At 47.2% G+C, this 24,080-nt stretch overlaps 1 pseudogene across 1 annotated transcript; it reads right to left on the bottom strand.

Moving 5' to 3' along the window:
* Positions 1-7,742: 7,742 nt before the first annotated feature.
* On the bottom strand, positions 7,743-23,403 carry LOC143473253 (metabotropic glycine receptor pseudogene; annotated as a pseudogene). The gene is made up of 3 exons (XR_013120493.1): positions 21,732-23,403; positions 8,157-8,290; positions 7,743-7,870 (listed from the first exon to the last, which is right to left on the bottom strand). The product of XR_013120493.1 is annotated as a metabotropic glycine receptor pseudogene (transcript).
* Positions 23,404-24,080: the final 677 nt, after the last annotated feature.

The raw sequence follows: 24,080 nt of genomic DNA, 5'->3' as shown, positions 1-24,080 counted from the left end.
CCCAGGCCAGCTGCTGTTACTGCTGTCACCACAGCTGCCTCTAGGATTTGTGATGAGGAAGATCAACTGGCTTCCTCCGCAGAATGAAGATGGATGGGCTGATCACTGTTGGTGACGTGGGCCAGGACCCTGTCATGTCAGCACCATCCTGCCCTACGGCCAGTGGATGAAGGCAGGGGACGTTGCCCGGTCCTGTCCCCAACAGGCAGAGTCAGAGGAGGAGGCAAAGCTGCAAACTATAAATGATATGGGATGGAGGGTGTCGTTTGAAAGCTTAAATGGCAACAAAACCCAAACAGGATTCCTCCTCCCTAGTAATTTTTTGTTTCAAGCAATTTAATATTAGTTCCTAAATTTACTAACATTTGTAATTTTCGAGGAAGCAAAATGCCGAATCGAGGAGCAACTTACAGCCTTTTCATTGAAATGACCATATATGAATAGACAAATACATGGACATGCCCGGAGGGAGGGGCCATGAGCTGTACCATGACAACATTTATAAACCACATTCTGGAATTAGAAGTTTAGTCACTACTCGATTAGTGTCAACAAAATATTTAAAAAATAACAAAAAATATTATAATATGTCTGAGTCAGACATCCTCTGATCCATGCCTCCACATGCTGGAAGCAACTCAGGTATTACAGGAAGTGTGAGTGTGAGACAGTATCAGTAACTATTAGCTCTGCCTACTGCTTCATCAACTCCACCCACTGATTCACCAGCTCCGCCCACACTGGTTGTGCTCTGCTGACACACTCTGACTGATCTGGAGCAGGTCTGGGGGCTTCAGCAAGCAACACTGACTTATTATAGCCATCTCCATTACACAGGAAGAAACTCCACCATCCATCTACCCTGTTGGCATCTGCACATGGTCTATGGAAGTCCTTGTTAAACATCATGTTTATGTCCATCAACATTAAAGGTCAAAAGGATTTGATAACCACTGAGGATGTAAAGATTTTGTCAAAAGACAAAATGTATTATTATTACTTTAAAATTTAATTACTGTAAACTTCATCCAGTTTGCACCCCTCAAAGTTTCAACTTTGTTTTTGTTCTTCAGCGCTGGCCTGCTGGTCCACTGCTAATTGGGGGGGAATGTGGGCCCGGCACTAGGGTCACCCAGCCAGCCAGCAAACTAAAGAGGTTTAGAGGAATGTGGGCTTAGCGCTAGGGTTAAGAAAAGAATGAAATTCATGGCCCCATCACACATATATACACATGTACACATATATACACATATACATGCATGTTTGTGTGTGTGTGTGTGTGTGTGTGTGTGTGTGTGTGTGTGTGTGTGTGTGTGTGTGTGTGTGTGTGTGTGTGTGTGTGTGTGTGTATGCATGCGTAGGCATGTGTGAGTGTATGTGTGTACAGCTATAAGATGGCACTGATGTATGATGGCCATAAGAGCATGACAGGAATGGTTGTCATATATTGTGGGTGGCATCTGTGGTTGTTCTCTGTTTAAAGCAGCATGATTCATCATCTCTTGGCCTCATCACACCGGTCTTCCTGTTTAGGTACCACCCCCTCCTGTTTAGGCACTACCCCTTCCTGTTAAGGCACCACCCCCTCCTGTTAAGGCACCACCCTTTCAAGTTAAGGCACACCCCCACCCCCTTTTAAGGCACCACCCATCCTATTTAGGCACTATCTCCTCCTGTTAGGCATCACCCCCTCCTGTTAAGGCCCCCCCTGTATAAGCACTATCCCCTCCTGTTAAGGCAATACCCCCTCCTATTTAGGCACTACACCCTCCTGTTTAGGCACTACACCCTCCTGTTTAGGCACCACCCCCTCCTGTTAAGGCACCACCCCCTCCTGTTTAGGCACCACCCCCTCCTGTTAAGGCACCACCCCCTCCTGTTAAGGTTCTACCCCTCCTGTTAAGGCACCACCTCCTCCTGTTAAGGCACCACCCCCCTCCTGTTAAGGTACTACCCCTCCTGTTAAGGCACCACCCCCTCCTGTTAAGGTACTACCCCTCTTGTTAAGGCACCACCCCGTCCTGTTAAGGTACTACCCCTCCTGTTAATGTACTACCCCTCTTGTTAAGGTACTACCCCCTTCGGTTAAGGTACTACCCCCTCCTGTTAAGGTACTACCCCTCCTGTTAAGGTACTACCCTTCTTGTTAAGGTACTACCCCTTCTGTTAAGGTACTACCCTTCTTGTTAAGGTACTACCCCTCCTGTTAAGGTACTACCCCTCCTGTTAAGGTACTACCCTTCTTGTTAAGGTACTACCCCTCCTGTTAAGGTACTACCCCTCTTGTTAAGGTACTACCCCATCCTGTTAAGGTACTACCCCATCCTGTTAAGGTACTACCCCTCCTGTTAAGATACTACCCCTCTTGTTAAGGTACTACCCCCTCCTGTTAAGGTACTACCCCTCTTGTTAAGGTACTACCCCATCCTGTTAAGGTACTACCCCCTCCTGTTAAGGTACTACCCCTCTTGTTAAGGTACTACCCCATCCTGTTAAGGTACTACCCCATCCTGTTAAGGTACTACCCCTCCTGTTAAGATACTACCCCTCTTGTTAAGGTACTACCCCCCTCCTGTTAAGGTACTACCCTTCTTGTTAAGGTACTACCCCTCCTGTTAAGGTACTACCCCTCTTGTTAAGGTACTACCCCCTCCTGTTAAGGTACTACCCCCTCCTGTTAAGGTACTACCCCATCCTGTTAAGGTACTACCCCCTCCTGTTAAGGTACTACCCCTCTTGTTAAGGTACTACCCCATCCTGTTAATGTACTACCCCCTCCTGTTAAGGTACTACCCCTCTTGTTAAGGTACTACCCCATCCTGTTAAGGTACTACCCTTCTTGTTAAGGTACTACCCCTCCTGTTAAGGTACTACCCCTCTTGTTAAGGTACTACCCCCCCCCCCCCCCTATTAAGGTACTACCCCTCCTGTTAAGGTACTACCCCATCCTGTTAAGGTACTACCCCCTCCTGTTAAGGTACTACCCCTCTTGTTAAGGTACTATCCCATCCTGTTAAGGTACTACCCCTCTTGTTAAGGTACTACCCCATCCTGTTAAGGTACTACCCCTCTTGTTAAGGTACTACCCCATCCTGTTAAGGTACTACCCCTCTTGTTAAGGTACTACCCCATCCTGTTAAGGTACTACCCCATCCTGTTCCATCTGCATTCAGTCAGCAAAAGGTTCCAAATGTATTCTGTCTCCCTGTAATATACACACACTGCCCGCCCCATCTTTCTCTCTCTCTATATATATATATATCTCTCTCTCTCTCTCTCTTCTCTCTCTCATTATTTTCTCATTCATTTACACAGTGATTCTATAAAAAGAACAGCTATGACAGCAGAAGGACAGAGAGGGCAGAGAAATGGGAATGATTCCATGACACTGAACACTATGCTTTTCTGACGTTGCTGTTGTTGGCTAAATAAATGATCAGCCACACTGCTTCATTATGATGTACTTTAGCTGCAGTAAACAAATGGACTTGGCTCTGTAAGGGAATCTGCAGTCAACTGACCACCGGGAAAATAATGACTGACATTTTGAGTCACAAGCAACTCCATCACTAGAAATGTGCAGCCAGTGACATCACCACAGTGACATCACCCCATTGACATCACTGCAGCAGCTCATAGGCCCAAGCTGGGACCTCAGTGCACCACTTCTATAATTCCTCTAATATACTTGATTCAACTGGTCAGGTGTCATCAACCAATCAGTCAGGGCTACAAAAGTGGGATATCACACCATGCATTGGCTGAGCAGCATGGGTCTGTCCCTTGGAGCTCAGGGTTTTGGCCCTGAGGGAACTGGCCATTATCAGGTCTTGCGTTTACAAACCTCTGAGTCCTACATACATTTTCTTGTATGTTCTGGGGACGTTTTTGGATTCGGGTCAGGGGAACCCACAAACCACAGCTTCACCATCAGGAAGTGATGCGGCGACAATACACTTGCTTCACGCAATCATTAAGGAGCATATCATAGAGAAGATTAAGTTAGAGAGAGACAGCTGGATGTGAAGGTGCTCCAACGCTCCAGCGCTAGTACAGCAATAGTCCTGCTCTAGCCAGCATCAGTCCACAGATAGTCCAACGCTAGTCCCTAGTCCAGCAATAGTCCAGCGATAGTCCAACGCTAGTCCCTAGTCCAGCGCTAGTCCAGCAATAGTCCAGCGCTAGTCCAGCAGTAGTCCTGCGGATCTCCATCTGTGCGGCTTAGTGAGCTGTAGTAGTGGCCACGGTGATGGAGCAGGTACCAGAAAGGCAGTGAGTCAGTGAAGCTTCCCAGCAACTCTGGAAATAGCACTGCAGTTCACGAACAGGAAGGGAGACCAGGCAGTCATCCGTTTTCGGCTCGGTTTTGTGTGTTCGTGTGTCATCACTTGTGTCAGCCTGGATGTCATGTTAACCAGCCAGGTCATAACCTGCCATAACAGCCTCTGCAGCATCTATGCTCTACAGTGTCTATAACCATCCATAACAGCAGCATCTATGACCATTACAGCCTCTGCTGTAACAGTCCATAACAGCCTCTGCAGCCTCCATATCACATAAAAACAGGCCACAACTGCCTCTTCAGTGTCTATTACAGTCTATATAGCCTGAGGCTATATCAGCCTTTGCAGTGTTCATAACACGCCGTAACAGCCTCTGCAGCATCTGTAACCGCCCAGAGCTGCACACACAAACACAGACACTGATACACACATATATACACACACAGGCCCGTTGACAGTCTTGCTGGGGCCCGGGACAAGAAAGATTCATGTACCCCCACCCCCCCCCCCCCCCCCCCCCCCCAGCGCGAGGGTTCGCGCGAAAATGAGGTCGTGCACCTCTCGAATTTTGTAACTTCGCGCGCGCCGCGCTTCAGCGCAATGAACAAAGTCATGTTTGTAGGGTTCATATACCTTTATAAGGTGGAATTAAAGCACGTGTACTTAAATATTTATACATATACTCGAAATGATTCGAAATAATTCACTTTTTATCACATTATTTAATGGTTGCTTATTTTCAAAACGCCCAATCTTAACGTCTTCACGAGAACTGTTCAGTCAGACAGCTATTTGTTGTGAAACGAAGTAGTTACAATTTCAAGCATTTTCAAGTACTTTAGCCTAAATTCCAGCACTTTTCAAACCTGGAACACAATGCAACTTTAAAATTCGTCAGGTAAATGTTTTTCCTTTCTTTTCTGCGCTCCAGACTTCTGTATTTACTTTAACTATCCACCACTGTATTTCCCGCTGTTGGGCGGATACCGGCCGGCTACAGTCAGTGCTGGATCAAACCATTTTCTAGTGCGAGGCGGGGGTGTATGCACTTAATGGAAAATATGCAGATAGGTAAAAAACATATATATTTGAGCCATTGAGCTTATTATGAGTACATAATTTTATAATAATGAAAGATTTCAAGATTATTTAAAAATTATAGACTTTAAATAAAAAATAAATTGCTGGGCTCTTTGATGGGCCCCCCTGGCCCTAGGGCCCGGGACAACAAATCCGGTTGTCCCCCCCTGTCGACGGGGCTGTACACACACACCTAGATGCATAGGCATGTTGCATTTATTTGTGATCAGGTCCTTCCATGTGGTGGTGGTTTTTATATTGCTGTTCTTATTATTGGTTTGATATTGTTTGGCAGGGTGGCGGTACAGTGGTTAGCCCTGCTGCCTCGCAGCTCCAGTGTCTCTGGTCCCACTCCTGGCCCAGCATGTGTGGAGTGTGTGCACGTTCTCCCTCTGCCTGTGTGGGTTTTCTCTGGGTACTCTGGTTTCCTCCCACATTCTGAAGGTCGACTGGTGTCCTCTCATTGGCTGGGTGTGTGCGCGCACGCATGTGCGTGTGCTCTGTAATAGACCTGTCCCCTGTGCAGGTTCCTGCCTTGCGCTCTGTGCTGCTGTGATACTCTCTGGTCGCATGTCACACTGAACTGGATTCAGTGAATGAATGACTTAATGTCTGGTAGTTTGGCCACTACCATGTCAAATCCACTGCAGTACAGTAAGGGCCCAAAGTCTGAGTTCACTACCCACAATAAAGCCACTAGGTGTCAGGCCTGGCCCCGCCCCCAGCTGTCAGTCATGTCCTTGTTTTCATCTAGCATGTGGCCTTTTGTTTTGATTTGTCTGTTCACTCTATGTTGTTTTGATTTGGATGTTCACAAGAGATGTCCACCTCCTGATCACTCTGTGCCTTTGCCGTTACAGAAAGACCAGCCAAACCAGGACACAGGAAGAGAGTGAGGGTCTGGTAAGTTTTTTCGCTGGTACATAACTCAGGCTGCTTCAGTGTGGTCTAACTCTTCCGTCTCCAGCTCCTGATGAAGGAAAGCCTGCCCCTTGTTCCTGTGTGGATGTCTTCGAACTCTACAGATGCGTCTCTTAGTTCTGCTGCTCTCCGGCCCTGTTCTTTGCCTCCTGTGTTTGCTTCTCCTGTGGCCCCAGACTGCCCCAGACTGCCCCAGACTGCCTCAGACTGCCCCAGACTGCCTCAGACTGCCTCAGATTGCCCCAGACTGCTTTCCCAAGCTCCAGTGACAATAGTGGAAATCTTCGTTGAAGCAAGCATTCAATTTCAAGTTTTAAATAACGCAGTCTAGATTTCTCTCAATTTCAAATAATGTAATATTTAATAATAAATTCTAATTAGATGTTGAAAAATTATTACATAAAAACTCTTCAAAAATCTCTTTTTGGACTCCAGTCCAACATAAAATCTGACAATGTCACCACTTGTGCGCCGACTTCTTTTCGTAGGCTTTTCGTGTTTAGGTCACTTCAGAGTTTTTGATGTGTCGCTGTGTGCTGGGTCCATCTGCTCTGGCCTCAGTGAGTCCTCAGCGCCCTGAGATTAGCGGCGGAACAAGTGTCAATGTTGCCACTTTGTTGTTCTAAGCTCACAGCATGTGCGTTTATAAAGAACGCCCTCTTCAGAGATGCACCACCCGCTCGACAGAGCCGTGTGTACACTCAGTCCGGAGAATCCTATCAGGAGTGCAGCTCTCTGACTAATCTGTGCTGGCTGCTCTAGATAGTTCAGTGAAGTGATTTACAGGCGTACGCTGGGCAAAGGCGGGGATAAGGAGGGAGAGAATTACCGCTCATTTGCATATGAAGGGCCACTGGCACAATGAGACCGCTTTATCACGGTACGACACTGCTGCACAAAATCCTGATTACGGTGCAGTCTTGAGAACTATTTATAACCACCATTACCAAAGGGACGACCCCATTTACCCCCCCCCCCCCCCCCCCCCCCCCCCAAACACCACTCCGTGTTTCACACAGCAACTGATCTGGAAGAGGAGTCTTGGTGGTGGGGGGGACACGACACTCACCCATTGACTGTAAGCTGCTCAGAGTTGAATTGCACATTATGAGAATAAAGTTAGAGGCGGACAAAAAAAGAGATGCAGGCTACAGCATTCATATGCAGGAAATCAGAATAGTGCACGAGTGCTGTTTCTAAGGCGCTGACTACAATAGGATATATTCTTACTTTATATGAACACACACTCTCTCACACACACACACTCACACAGGCATGCATGCACATGCTGCTCTGCATGGTGCCGTGTCTATCAGGAGACAAAGAGCATGGTTAATTATTCAGAGATCACTGCAAGCCATTACATCACATACATTATGGAGGAGCAGTGGCTCCATCTCAGCCCTTCAAACACTTCCCTGCCTAATAAGCCCCTTTTCTGCACCAGGTTACCAGCGTTCAACTCGCCCCGCCCCAGACTTGGCTGGGGTCAGCCGTGTTGTCCCACTCGTCCTTCCATACTGGATACAGTGCTGTACTTAGGCTGTCTGAACTGATGTCAGAACACAACTGCTGTTGGATCAGAACTGCGATCAGAACAGAGGCACTGTCAGCATGCCACTGCACTGCAGAGACATCACGAAGGCCCATCGTGCCCCATGTTTAAAGGCCATAGAACATGGAGGTCCCCAAAACAAGGTCTGGCTTATTCAAACAGGATGTGCATGTCTGCTGACTCAGGCATCTGAGCTTTGTGTTTGGTCCCAACCTCATCCACTCAGCGCTAACATAACTCCATGGCCCAGCAGAGCCACTATGTATGTGTGTGTGTGTGTGTGTGTGTGTGTGTGTTAAAGCCATAGCAGTGGGTGCAGAGCGCGCTGGCCGGGTTTTGTCTCACCTCCATGCTGGTCAGGTTGCACCTGTGAGTTCCTGCAAACCAGCCATCAGTAGAACACTGATCAATATCCACGTTCTGTAGACTGACATCCACACGAACAACTCCCCTATGAGACAATGAGAGACAGAGAGAGAGAGGGAGGGAGGGAGGGATGACAGGAGGGAGGGAGCAGGAAAGGGGAAGGATGGGAGAGAGGAAGAGAGAGAAACAGAGAGAGAGAGAGAGATCAATTATGTCTCCAGTGCCAGAGAATGCGAGTCAATCAGCTGTAACAACGTAAATGTCCTGAGTGAAATGTAAGCTTCTCCCCTCTGAGCCCCCTCAATCCAGCCAGACCACGGCAGGCGCTCAACGTGTCTGCTAAAGCCTGAAGTGTTCTTTATGAGCACGAGGACCTCTTGAGAGGAAAACACCAGGGCCATGACGAACTCCAGCCACTAACAGACATGCTACAGACGATCGTAAAAAAGCACCAAGTAAACACGGGAATGAGAATCCTGAGGTTGGGCCGGCAACATTTTAGCCATTTTACACGCATGAGTTGCTTGACTGGCCTAAATTCTCCCTCTCTCCCAAACTAATCACATGGCGCTCTTCTGTTATTTCAGATGCTACAATATGACTACAGATGCTATCCAAAACATGGAAGTAAGATCAGAAAAGAAAAGAAAAATTTCAAGAGAAGCACAGGAAGTGAACTGGATGGCATTAGCAAAGGAAATGAGTCGCTGCTCTTTCACGCACGTTACCGCAGCAAGTCCCTTTATGGGTTTCTATTATTAATGTTCTTCGCCCTTGGTGCCACAGATCATTAGAGATGCCCTGATACTCTCAGCAGCACAGTCAATAAAACAGCACATAGGTGCAGCTTAATGAAACATCTCTCCACGTCTTAGACTATAGGAGGTGGAGAAAGAGAGAGACAGAGAGTCAGGGAGAGAGGGAGAGAGAGACAAAGAGAGGCAATGAGTGTGAGAGAGAGACTCAGAGAGAAAGTGAGAGAGAGAGAAACAGAAAGAGAGATAGAGAGACTGAGAGAGAGAGAGAGAGAGAGAGAGAGTGAAAGAGAGAGAGGGGGGGAGGTCATTATTGTAAATAAACTGGGATGGACCAACAGCACCTCAGCTGCCTGTCCACAGGGAGTTTTACACATTCAACCTCTTAATGGCTTTGTTAGGAATGCGTGAGAATACTTTCAAGTGAAGATTTTCACCCTGCTCAGTAATAACTACAGTCATTGTGTCAAGCCAAACCACTACGGCTCAGAGCCAAAATGTCAAGAACAGGTTCCCAGACATGAGGTGTGGTCGCTGTTAAGAAGAGGCATGGCCACTGTGGAGAAGAGGCGTGGTTGCTGTGGGAAAGAGGTGTGGTTGCTGAAGAGAAAAGGTGTGGTCACTGAGGAGAAAAGGTGTGGTCACTGAGGAGAAAAGGTGTGGTCACTGAGGAGAAAAGGTGTGGTCGCTAGGGGTGTGACGAGATCTCGTGTCACGAGATCTCGCGAGATGTAACTCAGCGAGATTTCTCGTCTCACGAGATTTGTGATCCAGCAAGCAGCCAGAATGACGTTGGAAAATACAGGTATTACTATTAAAGATGCCCCCGTCACTTTCAAATCATTTGTTTGGCAGCATTTTGGGTAGCCGGCAGAAATGATAAATGGCAAGAGAGTGACTGATAAGACACGGACCATATGCAAACATTGTATGAAAATAAAGGTCTGGTTAACGGACCAGAGTTATGACTGACTTTTTTTTTTATTTTGCGCGGTGTGTGGAGGAGCAGTGGCAGCACAGTGGAGTGTTGTGTAGTGTTGTGTACGATAAGCTGAGGCAGCACAGCCCATCTCGGCAACGCGATCGCTCTTTCTCACGCTGTACGCACGAGAACATTGTTTTTTTTCTTTACTATATTTACAATTTAGTGTATCTAAATCTAGGGTCACGCTTAACGACGGACTTTTCAGTCTCTAACCCCGTCGTTAAGCGGGGACTCACTGTAATATTGTTTGCAATTGAAAAAAGGAGAAATATTTCATTTTATTTATTTAATTTTTACTTTTATGAAATTTAATTTTAATTTCAATTTGTAGAGGAAGTTTATTAAAAGTTCATGCTTACATCATGCATGTCAAGAGTTATAATAAAACATTTCAAAATGCATGTGTAACTGCATGTAAGTCTATTGTCCAGTCATATAATTTGTCGTTTTGGTGTTCTTAAAATCTCGTCTCGTCTCGATCTCGTGAACCCAATATTGTGTCTCGTCTCGTCTCGTGATCTGAGTGTATCGTCACACCCCTAGTTGTCGCTGAGGAGAAAAGGTGTGGTCGCTGAGGAGAAGAGGTGTGGTCACTGAGGAGAAGAGGTGTGGTCGCTGAGGAGAAAAGGTGTGGTCGCTGAGGAGAAGAGGTGTGGTCACTGAGGAGAAGAGGTGTGGTCGCTGAGGAGAAGAGGTGTGGTCACTGAGGAGAAGAGGTGTGGTCGCTGAGGAGAAGAGGTGTGGTCACTGAGGAGAAGAGGTGTGGTCGCTGAGGAGAAGAGGTGTGGTCGCTGAGGAGAAGAGGTGTGGTCACTGAGGAGAAGAGGTGTGGTCGCTGAGGAGAAGAGGTGTGGTCACTGAGGAGAAGAGGTGTGGTCACTGAGGAGAAGAGGTGTGGTCGCTGAGGAGAAGAGGTGTGGTCGCTGAGGAGAAGAGGTGTGGTCGCTGAGGAGAAAAGGTGTGGTCGCTGAGAAGAAGAGGTGTGGTCACTGAGGAGAAGAGGTGTGGTCACTGAGGAGAAGAGGTGTGGTCACTGTGCAAAAGTAACACAGGCTTGCTGCTGGCAACTCTGGTCCTCTGTCCTACAGTATACCCTAGACAACAGAGCATGCTCTGTGCTTATAGGGAGAACACACACTTCTGAGGCTCTATCACTTAAGAGACATTTGTACTGCACATGGCCAAACCAGACAGGCAGCTTCACACTCATCCTGTCCATCGTCTACCACTCACCCTGTCAACCATCTACCACTCATCCTGTCCATCGTCTACCACTCATCCTGTCCACCGTCTACCACTCATCCTGTCCATCGTCTACCACTCATCCTGTCCACCATCTACCACTCACCCTGTCCATCGTCTACCACTCACTCTGTCCATCGTCTACCACTCATCTTGTCCACTGTCTACCACTCATCCTGTCCATCATCTACCACTCATCCTGTCCACTGTCTAGCACTCATCTTGTCCATTATCTACCACTCATCCTGTCCACCGTCTACGACTCACCCTGTCCACCGTCTACCACTCATCCTGTCCACCATCTACCCCTCATCCTGTCCACCGTCTACCACTCACCCTGTCCACCGTCTACCACTCACCCTGTCCATCGTCTACCACTCATCCTGTCCATCATCTACCACTCATCCTGTCCACCATCTACCACTCATCCTGTCCATTATCTACAACTCATCCTGTCCACCGTCTACCACTCACCCTGTCCACCGTCTACCACTCATCCTGTCCACTGTCTACCACTCATCCTGTCCATCATCTACCACTCATCCTGTCCACCATCTACCACTCATCCTGTCCACTGTCTACCACTCATCCTGTCCATCATCTACCATTCATCCTGTCCACTGTCTACCACTCATCCTGTCCATTATCTACCACTCATCCTGTCCACTGTCTACCACTCATCCTGTCCATTATCTACCACTCATCCTGTCCACTATCTACCACTCATCCTGTCCACCATCTACCACTCACCCTGTCCACCGTCTACCACTCACCCTGTCCATCGTCTACCACTCATCCTGTCCACGATCTACCACTCACCCTGTCCATCGTCTACCACTAATCCTGTCCACTGTCTACCACTCATCCTGTCCATTATCTACCACTCATCCTGTCCACCGTCTACCACTCATCCTGTCCACCGTCTACCACTCATCCTGTCCACCGTCTACCACTCATCCTGTCCACTGTCTACCACTCATCCTGTCCACGATCTACCACTCACCCTGTCCACCGTCTACCACTCATCCTGTCCACCGTCTACCACTCATCCTGTCCACTGTCTACCACTCATCCTGTCCATCATCTACCACTCATCCTGTCCACCGTCTACCACTCATCCTGTCCACTGTCTACCACTCATCTTGTCCATCATCTACCACTCATCCTGTCCACCGTCTACCACTCATCCTGTCCACTGTCTACCACTCATCCTGTCCACCATCTACCACTCACCCTGTCCATCGTCTACCACTCACCCTGTCCACCGTCTACCACTCATCTTGTCCATCGTCTACCACTCATCCTGTCCATCATCTACCACTCATCTTGTCCATCATCTACCACTCATCCTGTCCACCATCTACCACTCACCCTGTCCACCGTCTACCACTCATCCTGTCCACCATCTACCACTCACCCTGTCCACTGTCTACCACTCATCCTGTCCACCATCTACCACTCACCCTGTCCATTATCTACCACTCATCCTGTCCACCATCTACCAATCATCCTGTCCATCCTCTAGCATCCCCAGACCAAGATCCCTGTATTTGTCATACAAATAATCCGCATCCTCCATCCACGCAACAGTGTGGAGGTTCTCAGAATTACCGTATTTCCTTGTGCACGCCGCCACAGGCCAACCCAAAGGACACAGCCCTCTGCACACGAGCGGAACCGCACGGCCCTGAGCAGACGACACACGACGACGGCCTCGGCCATCTGTTGGAGCCTCCCCTCCCCCCAGGTGAGCGCAGCTTCTGCCAGGGAGGTCAGGTGGGTGGGGAGCACAGCCTGTCCCCTGACACTCCACCCCTCTAGCCCAAAGTCTAAAACTCTATGACTTTAAATTGATGTGATAGTGTCAATTTTCTCACAAAGTAGTCTGGCATGTCGTTACTTCTTAGGTAAGACTTAAGTTCCTCTTAAAATATTTTACACCATTACACAAAAATGGTGTAAAGTACCATTTTTTACATAAAAAAGACCTATTACATTTGTGTCAGTGAAGGTGGGAGAGGACCCCCGTTTAAATGTGGTGCTGAACTCTGCAAGAGAAATGTGTGCTTATTCACACACACACACACACACACACACACACACACACACACACACACACACACACACACACACACACACACACACGCACACACATACACACACACACACACACACACACACATATACACACACACACACACACTTTCACAAACATGCACACTCTCCTACACACACATGCTTACAAACACTTTGTCTCTGACACAAAAATACGCGCACACACACACACACACACACACACACAGAGTGAGAGAGAGAACCTGCACCTGTTCTTATTAATAACTTTCACGATGGCCTTGCCTGAGGGTTTCTTGTTCTCAGCTTGTTCCTGGGCTGCTGCTCCTGTGCACATGAGCATGAGCCGCTCAGCTTGATTGAGGGGGGTGGGGGGAGAGAGGGAGAGTGAGGGGAGAGTGGGGAGAAAGTGGAGTGTGGGAGTGTAGAGTGAGGGGAGTGAGGGTAGTATGGGAGTGAGAGGAGTGTGGGGTGTGTGGGACTGTAGGGAGTGAGTGAGTGTGGGGAGTGAGTGAGTGTGGGGAGTGAGTGAGTGTAGGGAGTGAGTGAGTGTGGGGAGTGAGTGAGTGTGGGGAGTGAGTGAATGTGGGGAGTGAGTGTGGGGAGTGAGTGAGTGTAGGGAGTGAGTGAGTGTGGGGAGTGAGTGAGTGTAGGGAGTGAGTGAGTGTGGGGAGTGAGTGAATGTGGGGAGTGAGTGAGTGTAGGGAGTGAGTGTGGGGAGTGAGTGAATGTGGGGAGTGAGTGAGTGTAGGGAGTGAGTGAGTGTGGGGAGTGAGTGAATGTGGGGAGTGAGTGAATGTGGGAAGTCCCAAGGACACGGACGCCACTTTCACAGGTCCGCCATCATGGCAACATGGAACCACATGGCTTTGAGGACATCTTCAGGAGGTCATCCGCATGGAAACAGCGGGAGTGATTCAGTGCTTCTCCCGTCTTTAATCGTCTTTAGTATGGAGCGAATAGGATGAATAATAATTCAAACACGGTCGATATCTGATCATGATGGAATAATAAAGGTCAGGATTAGCACTAAACGTGTGCTGCTCACGTGCGAATGATTCTGATCCTTCTACATTTTTGTAAGGTGTTCCTGTAACAGAGCTCGTTCTGGAGTCCCAGAGACATTATTCCGTCCATCTGGTCTTCTCAGTGTGAAACCGGCCAGAGCTGTGGACAGGCTGTTCTGCTTTCCCAGCAGGACGGGAATCACTCCCCCCCCCCCCACCCCCTACTCCTCGAGACAGCCACCCTAGGAGTTCAGCTGTTCCATCATCTGTTGAAGCCCCCCTCTGCATCTTCAAGTGCCCACCCCCCGTTGACTCACCATGTTTAAAAACCCACACAAAACATTTGGTCCATTTTTGACTTCTTCATCCATGCTCTCTTTACCCTCTGAGGCTCTCTTGCCCGTGAGGCTCTGGAAGTGGACATATGGCGGCAGGCTGGAGGGTGGCTGGGGAAGACAGCGGGGAAGCCCGCTCACGTGCAGACGTGTGCCGTCACACAGCCTTGACCCTGCGCAGCACACTGGAAGACATCTGGGGACATGCAGACGGCTAGTCTTAATCCTCCAGACATGCAGACGGCTAGCCTTAATCTTCCAGACATTCACATGCAGATCACAGAGAGAGCTCAGATCAGAAGAGACTAAAGCACCACGACAACGTATGTGGCTTGTTCTCTCTCTCTCCCTCTCTCCTGCCCTCTCCCTCCCTCTCCCTCTCTCTCTCCCCACTCTCTCCTTCCCTCTCTATTTAATTCTTCTCTCCCTTTGTTTCAGTCCTGTCTTTACACGTTTGTCTTTCTCTGTCCACCTCTCACTTGCTCACTTTCTTTCTGTCTTATTCTTTCCTTCTCCCACTTTGTCTGGCTTGTCTCCACATGTTTCTGTTTCTCTCCTTCTCCTTCTCTCCCTCTATCTTTCTCTCTCTCTCTTTCTTTTGTTCTCCCCGACTTTGTATTAGTCTTGACTCCTCTTGTAACACTGTTTCTACCCCTTTCTGTCCATGTCTCTTTCTGTCCACACATTGTGTCTTGAAGATCTGATTAATAGGGCTGCTGAGTGATAATGGTGAGTGAGAGGGGACAGTTCCCTCTTGCCTTAAATGAACTTCTGCAGCTGGAGGTCAGTCAAACCATCAGCCCCTGCTACACCACCGCACACACAAGGTCACCTGGACCTGATGCCACATCATGAGAGCAGGAGCGGGCCGGTATCATTTGGGTTGTTTATTTCAGATGATGACTAAAGTGATTATTGTTTTTACCAGAAAATGACTGGCACTACATTTGCCTAATATACCACACTGAATATGGCACTGGACATTACTGATGTGTCAGAAATAAAAAAGACAAACAAACACCACAGAACGTATAGTCTGCAAACGTAGCAAAGGTGCTGACTGAATGCACTATTCATGATGAACAGACTTAAAGTCCTAATCTCCAGGTTGATTCCCTACGCTACCAGCTGAGGTCAATTAATCTCAGATTGCAAACATTCTGTGCAACTGAGTGATCACGTTGTTGCTGATAACAGGAATCACGTGGTGTCTGCGTTGGCCCAAGGGTTTCTGCTTTCCTACACCAGAGGCCTTCAAAGCGTGCAGAAGCACGAGGTGTCCTCATCGTCCTCAGATTTACTGGGGTGTAATCTCCCTTGGAGGCCTGTCTGAGCCATCCCAGCATGCTCTGAGAGGCGTCTGAGCTGAATGCCGCCCGGGTGAAGGCGTGCTGTTAATTAGGGAAGGTTCTGTGCCATGCCGGAATCTCCTTCCGCTCCCTGGCACAGGCAAATGAGAGGCGGATGAGAGAGATGATATTTATTCGGAAAAACGTTCTGCACTCAGTGTTACAGATATTCCAGTAAAGAGTGAAGTTTCTCACCTTCAGAAGCTAGGTTTGGTTTTGTGTGTGTGTGTGTGTGTGTGTGTGTGTGTGTGTGTGTTTGTGTGTGTGTGTGTGCGTGCGTGCGTGTGTGTGTGTTATTAATTTGGAAATGTAATCAGGCTGTTGAGGAGATTCTTTCAGAAGGTTTAGGAGTAAGTTAAGAACCTCATAAACTCTCATTTCTGTGGCCAGTGGAGTAATACAATGGGGCTAAGCAAATACTGAGCTCCTTACATATACAGGTGTGCAGCTGGGTTTATCTCCTGTAACAACTCCTGAAGTAATGAGAGAGAGAGAGAGAGAGAGAGAGAGAGAGAGAGTCTGGCAAAAGGAGACACAGTAAAATGGGTTAGCAAAACACCACCATCATGCTCTGTATGTCCAAAGCCGCCATTAGCCAGATGTCTGCTCCCACCACTGGAGACGGAAGAGGTTGATGGCAGCACTGCCAGGCTGGAGGTGGAGACACTTCAGCCCAACCAGATCTTCCTAACACGTCATCACCACACCCACCCTTTAGACCTCCTGTAACCACAGCACTCATCACAACTAATCACGGCCCAAAGCCTGTGGAGATAGGTTAAGGGACGAGGAACAGATGGTGTCTGGGATCAGGGCCTCAGGTACGTCTGACTGACTGAACACTCTCAGACTGGTTATCGCTTCATCTTGTCGTATTGTTTCGTTCAGCTGATCTCCGACACAGGACTGAGGAGTGGTGGTGAATTGTGCCAGAGCTGTATGTATCCCGTAGGCATTGTGTGTGTCCAGCCGGAGTGGTGTGTGTGTGGATTCCTTGTTTCATCCTTGCTTGTCTCGTTGGCTAACTGCCTACATCAGACTGCTTCTCTTCCCTGCTCTACACTGGGCTGGCATGGACGCACAGACTGGATCCCTCCACATGACAGACACTTGGGGGAATTCCCCTATTGAAATTCAGTTCAGACAGTAGCAAGCCGCAGAGATGCCGTGGTCATACTAACTCTGTCTAACGCAGAAGGAGGGTGCTCTCTGCACCTGGCACACTGAATTTCTCCAAGAAGGAATTCAGCCCAGTCTGTGTCTGTGTGACGGTAATAAACCTTTCAAAGGCAGGTCACCTTTTCTTGTGAGCTCATCAGTGTGGATAGATACCACATAGTCCAACACAAAAAAAAAAAAAAAAAAACAATAGAAACTTGTAAATAAACGTATGAATATAATGCAACAGGGAACACTTATTTTGAACAAGCTTTACACAAGGGCAGGAATACAAGGATATGTGCATAAGACAAAAAAGGTACAACTACATTAGAATTAAAGTAGACTCACTGGATCAAACCGAATGCTGCCGTGTTGTTTTTGAGCTGGGTTTTTAGTCTGTGGGGAGGGAGTCTGTGATCACACACTATCTGTCTTTAAGACCTCTAGGTCAGTTGTAACTGGTTTATTCTTCCCACGTGTCTCTCACAGAGGTCTGTGGAGAAGAACTGCACTTCTGCAGTGGGAGGGTGTGGCAGTAGAGATCCCCGAGACACACCTCCTCCCCCAAGAAACACCTCCTCTCCCAAAACACACCTCCTCACTCTAATGGCCATCCATACCTGCCCATTTTCACATCCCACTCACCATCTGCTCCTGCTGTATTCCACATTCCAGTTCAATGCTTTCCAGTGTAGTTTTAATGCAGAACCCAGAGAGTCCACTGGGACAGAACAACCATGTAGACCATCTAGGGTGTCTGTGGGGGCTGGGATGGCAACAATCAGTGTCTGTCAGACCCTCATGTCAATATCAAAGCCCACAGCCACTGCAGCCAGCCTTTGAGTATATCTCTAGTAATGATATAAACTTTGAGTGCTACACAGTCTGGAAGTGATCTGAGAGTTCAGTCATAGATCACCCCTCTTTCTCTAACAGGCTACTTAGGTTCCATCTCTGATCTAGGCTGTATGTTTCTGTAATTTGCCCAATTCTGTGGAGCTTTCTGTCACTTCTGTCTATCGGTGATGGTCTGAGTGCATGCACACATTAATACACTGAAGCTGACAGGAAAAAGCATTAAGGCATGGACACACACATGCTAGCGGTAGAAGAGGTTGTAGCTAAGTGGTCAGAAAGAAAAGAAAAATAAATGCATAATGTTACGTTGCCTGTCAACCAAATATATTCATTTCCATGAAAATGAATCTAGTAATTTTCTAAAACTGCCCGTGGCTCACCTGCTGCACTAGAAGTCCATTACACTGCCAAAGTTTGGAGCTTGAGGTGAGACACTCTGTACCCCAAGGAGGGCCATGTCAAACATTTCACCGTGGGTCCATGTCAAACATTTCACCCTGGGTCCATGTCAAACATCTCACCCTGGATCAGTCGCCCCTCTGCATTAATTCATAAAACTTTAATATATATGAATATATGAAAGAAAGAAGAGCACCTTTCCAACAGTACAATTCCAGTGTAACGTAGGTGCCGAGACAATAGACAGATTTCTTACAGCTGGAAAAATTCTCCATCCGCTTTGTGAGCAAAACCACAATGTTTATTTTATGCACACTGACAACAAGAAATTGTCCAGCATCTACATAAATAAATAAATCACAGCATTAAAGCCATAATGAGGCACTCAAGCACCTACCTCTGAATTCTCATATTCACTGATTCTCATTCAGTTTAGAGGGAAAATAAGCCAATACATGATGCTTGCTCCCATGAGATCTGTCCTAGATTTTCTTTGTTTTTTTTTTTACAAATGTTACCACTTGTGTTGAATATAGCTGTATAAGCACCAATCAGACCATCATGTCAGAAATACAGGAAATGTCTGAGTCTGAAATATCATCAGGCTGCCTTATAAATCAACACTGCCTTTTAAATGTAGCCTCGTGTGTCACGTTGAGGACCCCGGCCCCTCCCTTTTGGACGTGTTTACGTCGTCTACGTCTCCTAATCTGCGTCTGTGGATCTCCGTGGGTGCGGTTGTGTCTTGTGCTGATTCGTCTCACCTGTGGCTCGTCTCGTCATCACGTGGGACTTATGTGGTTTGTCTACTTAATGTGCGCTTGCACAGTGTCCTGTGCTCGTCGTTGTCTGAGTCTGCACGTTGTGTGTGCGTGTTGTATGTTCTTCGTGCGCTTACTGCGCTATTTGTGAAGGAAAATAAAAGTTACCGTGTGTGACGCTGGGATTCTGTGGCTCGTCCTTCGCCCTGCACCACGCGTCACATCATGTAAGTTCACCATGTATCTTAATGTGCATTTATATTTCATTTAAATATTTAATGAGTTTATATTTATTTTTATGTAACATCTATTTTTTGTTGCCCTTAAAGACTGCATGCCTCCATCTTTGTGCAGTGTTATCATAGTCATCTACAGCATCCATTCTCTCTGTATTGGCAACGTAACAGGTGTTGTCAAGACAGTGAAAAACGGTAATAGATGCAATTAACATTTCAAACAGCTGTGCAATGCCCTGCAGCTGTTTGAGGAGTGAAACATCTTAGCAGGTTATCTGCCCTGAAAAGCCAATTGTGAGCCTGAAAATCAGACACACAAAAATTCACATGAAAATGTCAAGCGGCACATTAGGACGCTGAAACGAAGATGGCTCCGGGTCGCTGTTGGACATCTTTCATTATTTATTCATTATTGCATTGACTGGTGCTACCTCAGAGTCAAGGATGGAGAGGGCAGATTAGGGAAGACTTTGTAAATGTGCATAGGCAGTAATAAATGGATTCCAGCACCGCGGGCTGAGAGACTACCATGCTATGAACGCTGAACACACACTCATTCATTACCAAAGGGATAGCATGGAATCACAAAACTAAGCCACAACCAAATGTTGACTTAAATGAAACAGTGAGATTTTGACCAAGACAAGAAGGTTGCAAACGTAAACCTAAAATAAACCTGAAGATCTTTCCCTTGATTTTACTTATCCAGGATTATACTCCACCATAATCTACTGAACAAACATCTCTTTTCTAGTAAATGACAGATACATAACAGTAATAGTGCATTTTCCAACCCCAAAACTTATCACCCTCGAGCCCCTGCGGACTGTAGATATGGTACAGCACAGCAAACTAAACAGCTGAATAATACAAAATGTCATCAAAGCCTTCAGTTAAAGCAACACGTACATAAAATATTACCAGATCCCTCAAAGATTGATAGGAACTATGAGTGAGAGAGATTTCATTGGACCCTACTGTAAGAAAATGCCTGATCACCTAACCCTATTATCCAACCCAGGTTTCATTCTAAGTGATTCATGTCAGTTCTTATGGATTTACAGCTGTGAAACATTATGAGTGTCCTTTCCCCATTACTGAAAGACAGCTGCTACTTAAATCATTTTTCAGTTACATTTTCAATTATGACTTTCATAAAAACAGAGATGATTATTAGACATATTGGCATTTATGCTATCAAGTCTGTTTCAGTAATAAAGTTACTTCCTCTGAGAACGATCATTCAATCACAGACTGATTGTAAAACCAAGAATGGAATTAAATAATCAGATCAGGAACTATTTTCCAATGAACAACGTCGTAAAAACATAAACAGCTATTCGACTGAACCGTCAATGTCTAATTTAGCGTACTCTAAATGTTTCTGACACCGGGCAGGGCACGTTACATCATTCTTATTATAATGTCTTTACCTAAGACAACAGGTTAAACGAAGCGATTCTATTTCATACAGCGAGTGAGAGCTAGTTCATGAAGCAGTTGGACTAAAAACTTCAGCCGCCGTGCAAGTACCTGCGGGATTAATTAGTGCTTGAGGAGGAAGTGGTCTTATTGTTGGGCGGTTAGAGGCGGTGTCGAGGGAATTCCCTGAAGAACAGGCTGACGTCACTCAACAAAATACTCAAATCCCTGTTAGCTGGATTAGGCCGGGCCGAGTTTCGCCAACACGCCGGATTCATCACAACTGACTGAGTGGCGCTTACACTTTCAGTGCTATAAATCCGTTACAGGCTGACTGAGAGACGCTTGCAGTCTCGCGCAAAGCTGAGTTGCAAGGTCCACAGTGCTGTTTCACTGAAGAGTTTAGGCTTGACTAATGCAGTGTGTTTTGGATCATAAATGTGGGTATTACCAGATACGCGGAGCCAGGCAATACATCTGCATCGTGCATTGAACTACAAGCACAGCGCGTTCCCATGTTTCGGCGAACCAACTCAAAGTTTACTAGATGGAAACGCACGGTTCGGTGCAAGCTTCTCCTGACGATGAGGTCAGGTGTGGAGAATGAATTATCCAAGGCCGACGGGTTCCCTGCCGCCACACCATAACGTCTGGAGTTATTTTTAGAAGCATTCCCTTATGCCCGCCGCCAGACTTCTCCAAAGCGCCTCTTTAACTACAAGCGTTCAATCGCCTCCAGAAAAGAGTGATAAACAAATATGTACACAGTGGTCAAATAAACAAATGAAAAAATACCTTTTTATAGCCAGATCTTTTTGCACCCAGCCGTCTCATCAACACAACTTCACGTGGAAGCATTTGGGAATAATATTATACACTGTGTGGCACAGAGGGCCACCCACAACACTGTTTTGGATGCACAGTTATGTAGCCTCATCCTTACCTGAACTCGGGGGTCAGGTTTGGCTTCAGTCCGTAAAAGCCCGCAGACAGCGTCAGGAGCCACCGTGGGACGAAAGTGCCAGCCTCGCACTCCAGGTACGGGGCCGACCACTTGATGTGAGTTTTATCGGTGACATAACTCTCCCCGTTCCGCACAGAAGCGTCATAGGTCGCAAAATCTTGACTTAGCACTCGTTTGTGAAAGTGAGGCTTCTTTTTATTTTTATGCTCATGGTACCACTCGGTCTCCGCTTTGTTTTTCAAAATGTGGTGGGCATTGCTAGACAGATCCTGCAGAATGATCTCTCCTCCCGCCCGCGTGGCTTGGAGGAAGATGTGGGGCCCGTCGCCAGGGGACCCCGAGTTGAAGGTGACAACAGCCCGATGGATCTCGGAGTCTCCCGCTAATATACTCCTAACAAGCGCGTGGTACCACTCGATGTCTCTCTTAAGACTCTGCTCCCTCGATCTGTTCGCTTGTAATAACATGTTGAGGAAGTTTGTGGCATGCATCACGGCGTCCAGCACGCTGGGTATCGCATTATGCGGGCTGGTGAGCGCTCTCCCCCGCAGATCTCTCAGTTCGTATCTCCTAGAGCAGTTGGCGTGTTTTAGAGTCGAGGAATCCCCGGTGTAGAGAAACGCCTCAACCCTCGGGAGCTGCTCGTCCGCTTTCTGCGCTAAAGCCCACTCATCTGTGGCGGTCCTCAGCGAATGAAGCTTTCGGAGCCGCGTTGGATGGATGTTCTGAGTGTTATAGACGGGTTGCCTTGCGTTCGTTTCCCAGTCATTCTCCAACCACTCTACGTCTCCATAATTCGATCCTATAACAAATCCCACTTGCAACAATAACGAAAGTCGGATTATGGCCATATCCGTTAATCTCCTTTGTGTTGCCAGTTTGATCTTATATCAATTTGGAAGACGCAGGAAAGCACAACTGGATTTCTACGATCAGCAAATCATTTTTTCACCTGTAGATGTTCACGCGTTCCTCCCACCTGACGCCCGCGCGAAAACATTGACGACGTCAAACCCGCAAGTAAATTCCTGTTTTGTTTTTGTTTCTGACACGCAAGGCTGTAACGTTTTTCTCGTTTGCTTGGATAGGTCGTCGTTGTTTTCTTAGATTTCCTTCTATTCCATCTCGAATATCCAGTCCACGAAGATGTTGAAATGACTTCTGCGCTTGCCTCGCGTTCTTCTCAGAAAATGTAGAAAGAATAATTGTTTTGTATATACGGAGTCGGTACTTCACACTTGGGTGACAAACACACTCCGCCCTCTTTCCCGAGCCGTGGTCTAGTTAAAGCAGAAGAACGGTAGAAATCGTTTGCTCCTAAATCCCGTCTCCTTCATTATCTTATAGGGTTCCGAAAGTGCCCGCGGTTCGTGTATGGACGTTTCTCCCGTCAATCATTTTAGCCGTAGCGCGTTAGGTGGAGTGTTGGAGCTGTCCAGTGCTGAAAGGAGCCTGAGGAAAAAAACACGTACGGAGTTGCTCGCAGAAATACACTGTGCCGTCGAACAGTCAAATGAAGGCTTTATAATTGCGTAAAAAAATAGAAGGGTAGTGAAGAATAGACCTTGAAATCTCCGAGGTATTCGATGCACGTCAGCGACACGACTAAGTGTTGTTAAGACCTGCCTGGAAGAGCGTCTTTGACATGAAGTCCAGGGGGTTGGGGGGCAGAAGAAATAACTGCAAGAATTCTTAGCAGCGTTTCGACACTACCACAAAAATGTTCTACAGTGTGGTTTATATGCTCTTGTTTTTGTTTTTATTTATGCGATCGGAACGTTGTTTTTAGAAATGTAAGAAAAATGTAATGTTAGATGGCAGACTTCAGACGGATGCTTTCGCTCCCCTCAAAAAATGTAGACTTACACAACTTTAACCGGGATAATTAAACCTTGTTCGGATTTTCAGAGGCAAAAACGTATTGTCATCCGTGGAGACTGCAGTCGCAGCCCCAGACGTCGGTTAACAGGCCGTGGGGAGCATGCACGGTGCGGGTCCACGCGAACACACTATAAAGTTGTGAATCATGGTGCAATGAGTCATCGCCTCACGACCGCTTAACGTCGGCTAGCGTCGGTGAACAATGTCGAGATAAAACGGACTATTTATTTTTTTTCCGTTTGGCGTCTCTAACGAGTCGAACGTTTTAGACGTCCACAGTCCATTTAAGCGGTACAGTCAGATCTCCCGCGACGTGGAAAACAAAACAGCATGTGATGTCCTCGACGTCTCTATTGCGGTGGAAGAGCAGCCCTCTCAGTTGAAGGGAGGCAGCACTGTGGAGACTCTAATGGACGTGTTTCCTCCCCAGTAATGTGTTATGACTAA

The sequence above is a fragment of the Brachyhypopomus gauderio genome, chromosome 13, assembly GCF_052324685.1.
Source record: "Brachyhypopomus gauderio isolate BG-103 chromosome 13, BGAUD_0.2, whole genome shotgun sequence".
Taxonomy (NCBI): domain Eukaryota; kingdom Metazoa; phylum Chordata; class Actinopteri; order Gymnotiformes; family Hypopomidae; genus Brachyhypopomus; species Brachyhypopomus gauderio.
Note: the sequence above shows the minus strand (reverse complement) of the source record. Positions and strands in the feature narration are given on the sequence as shown.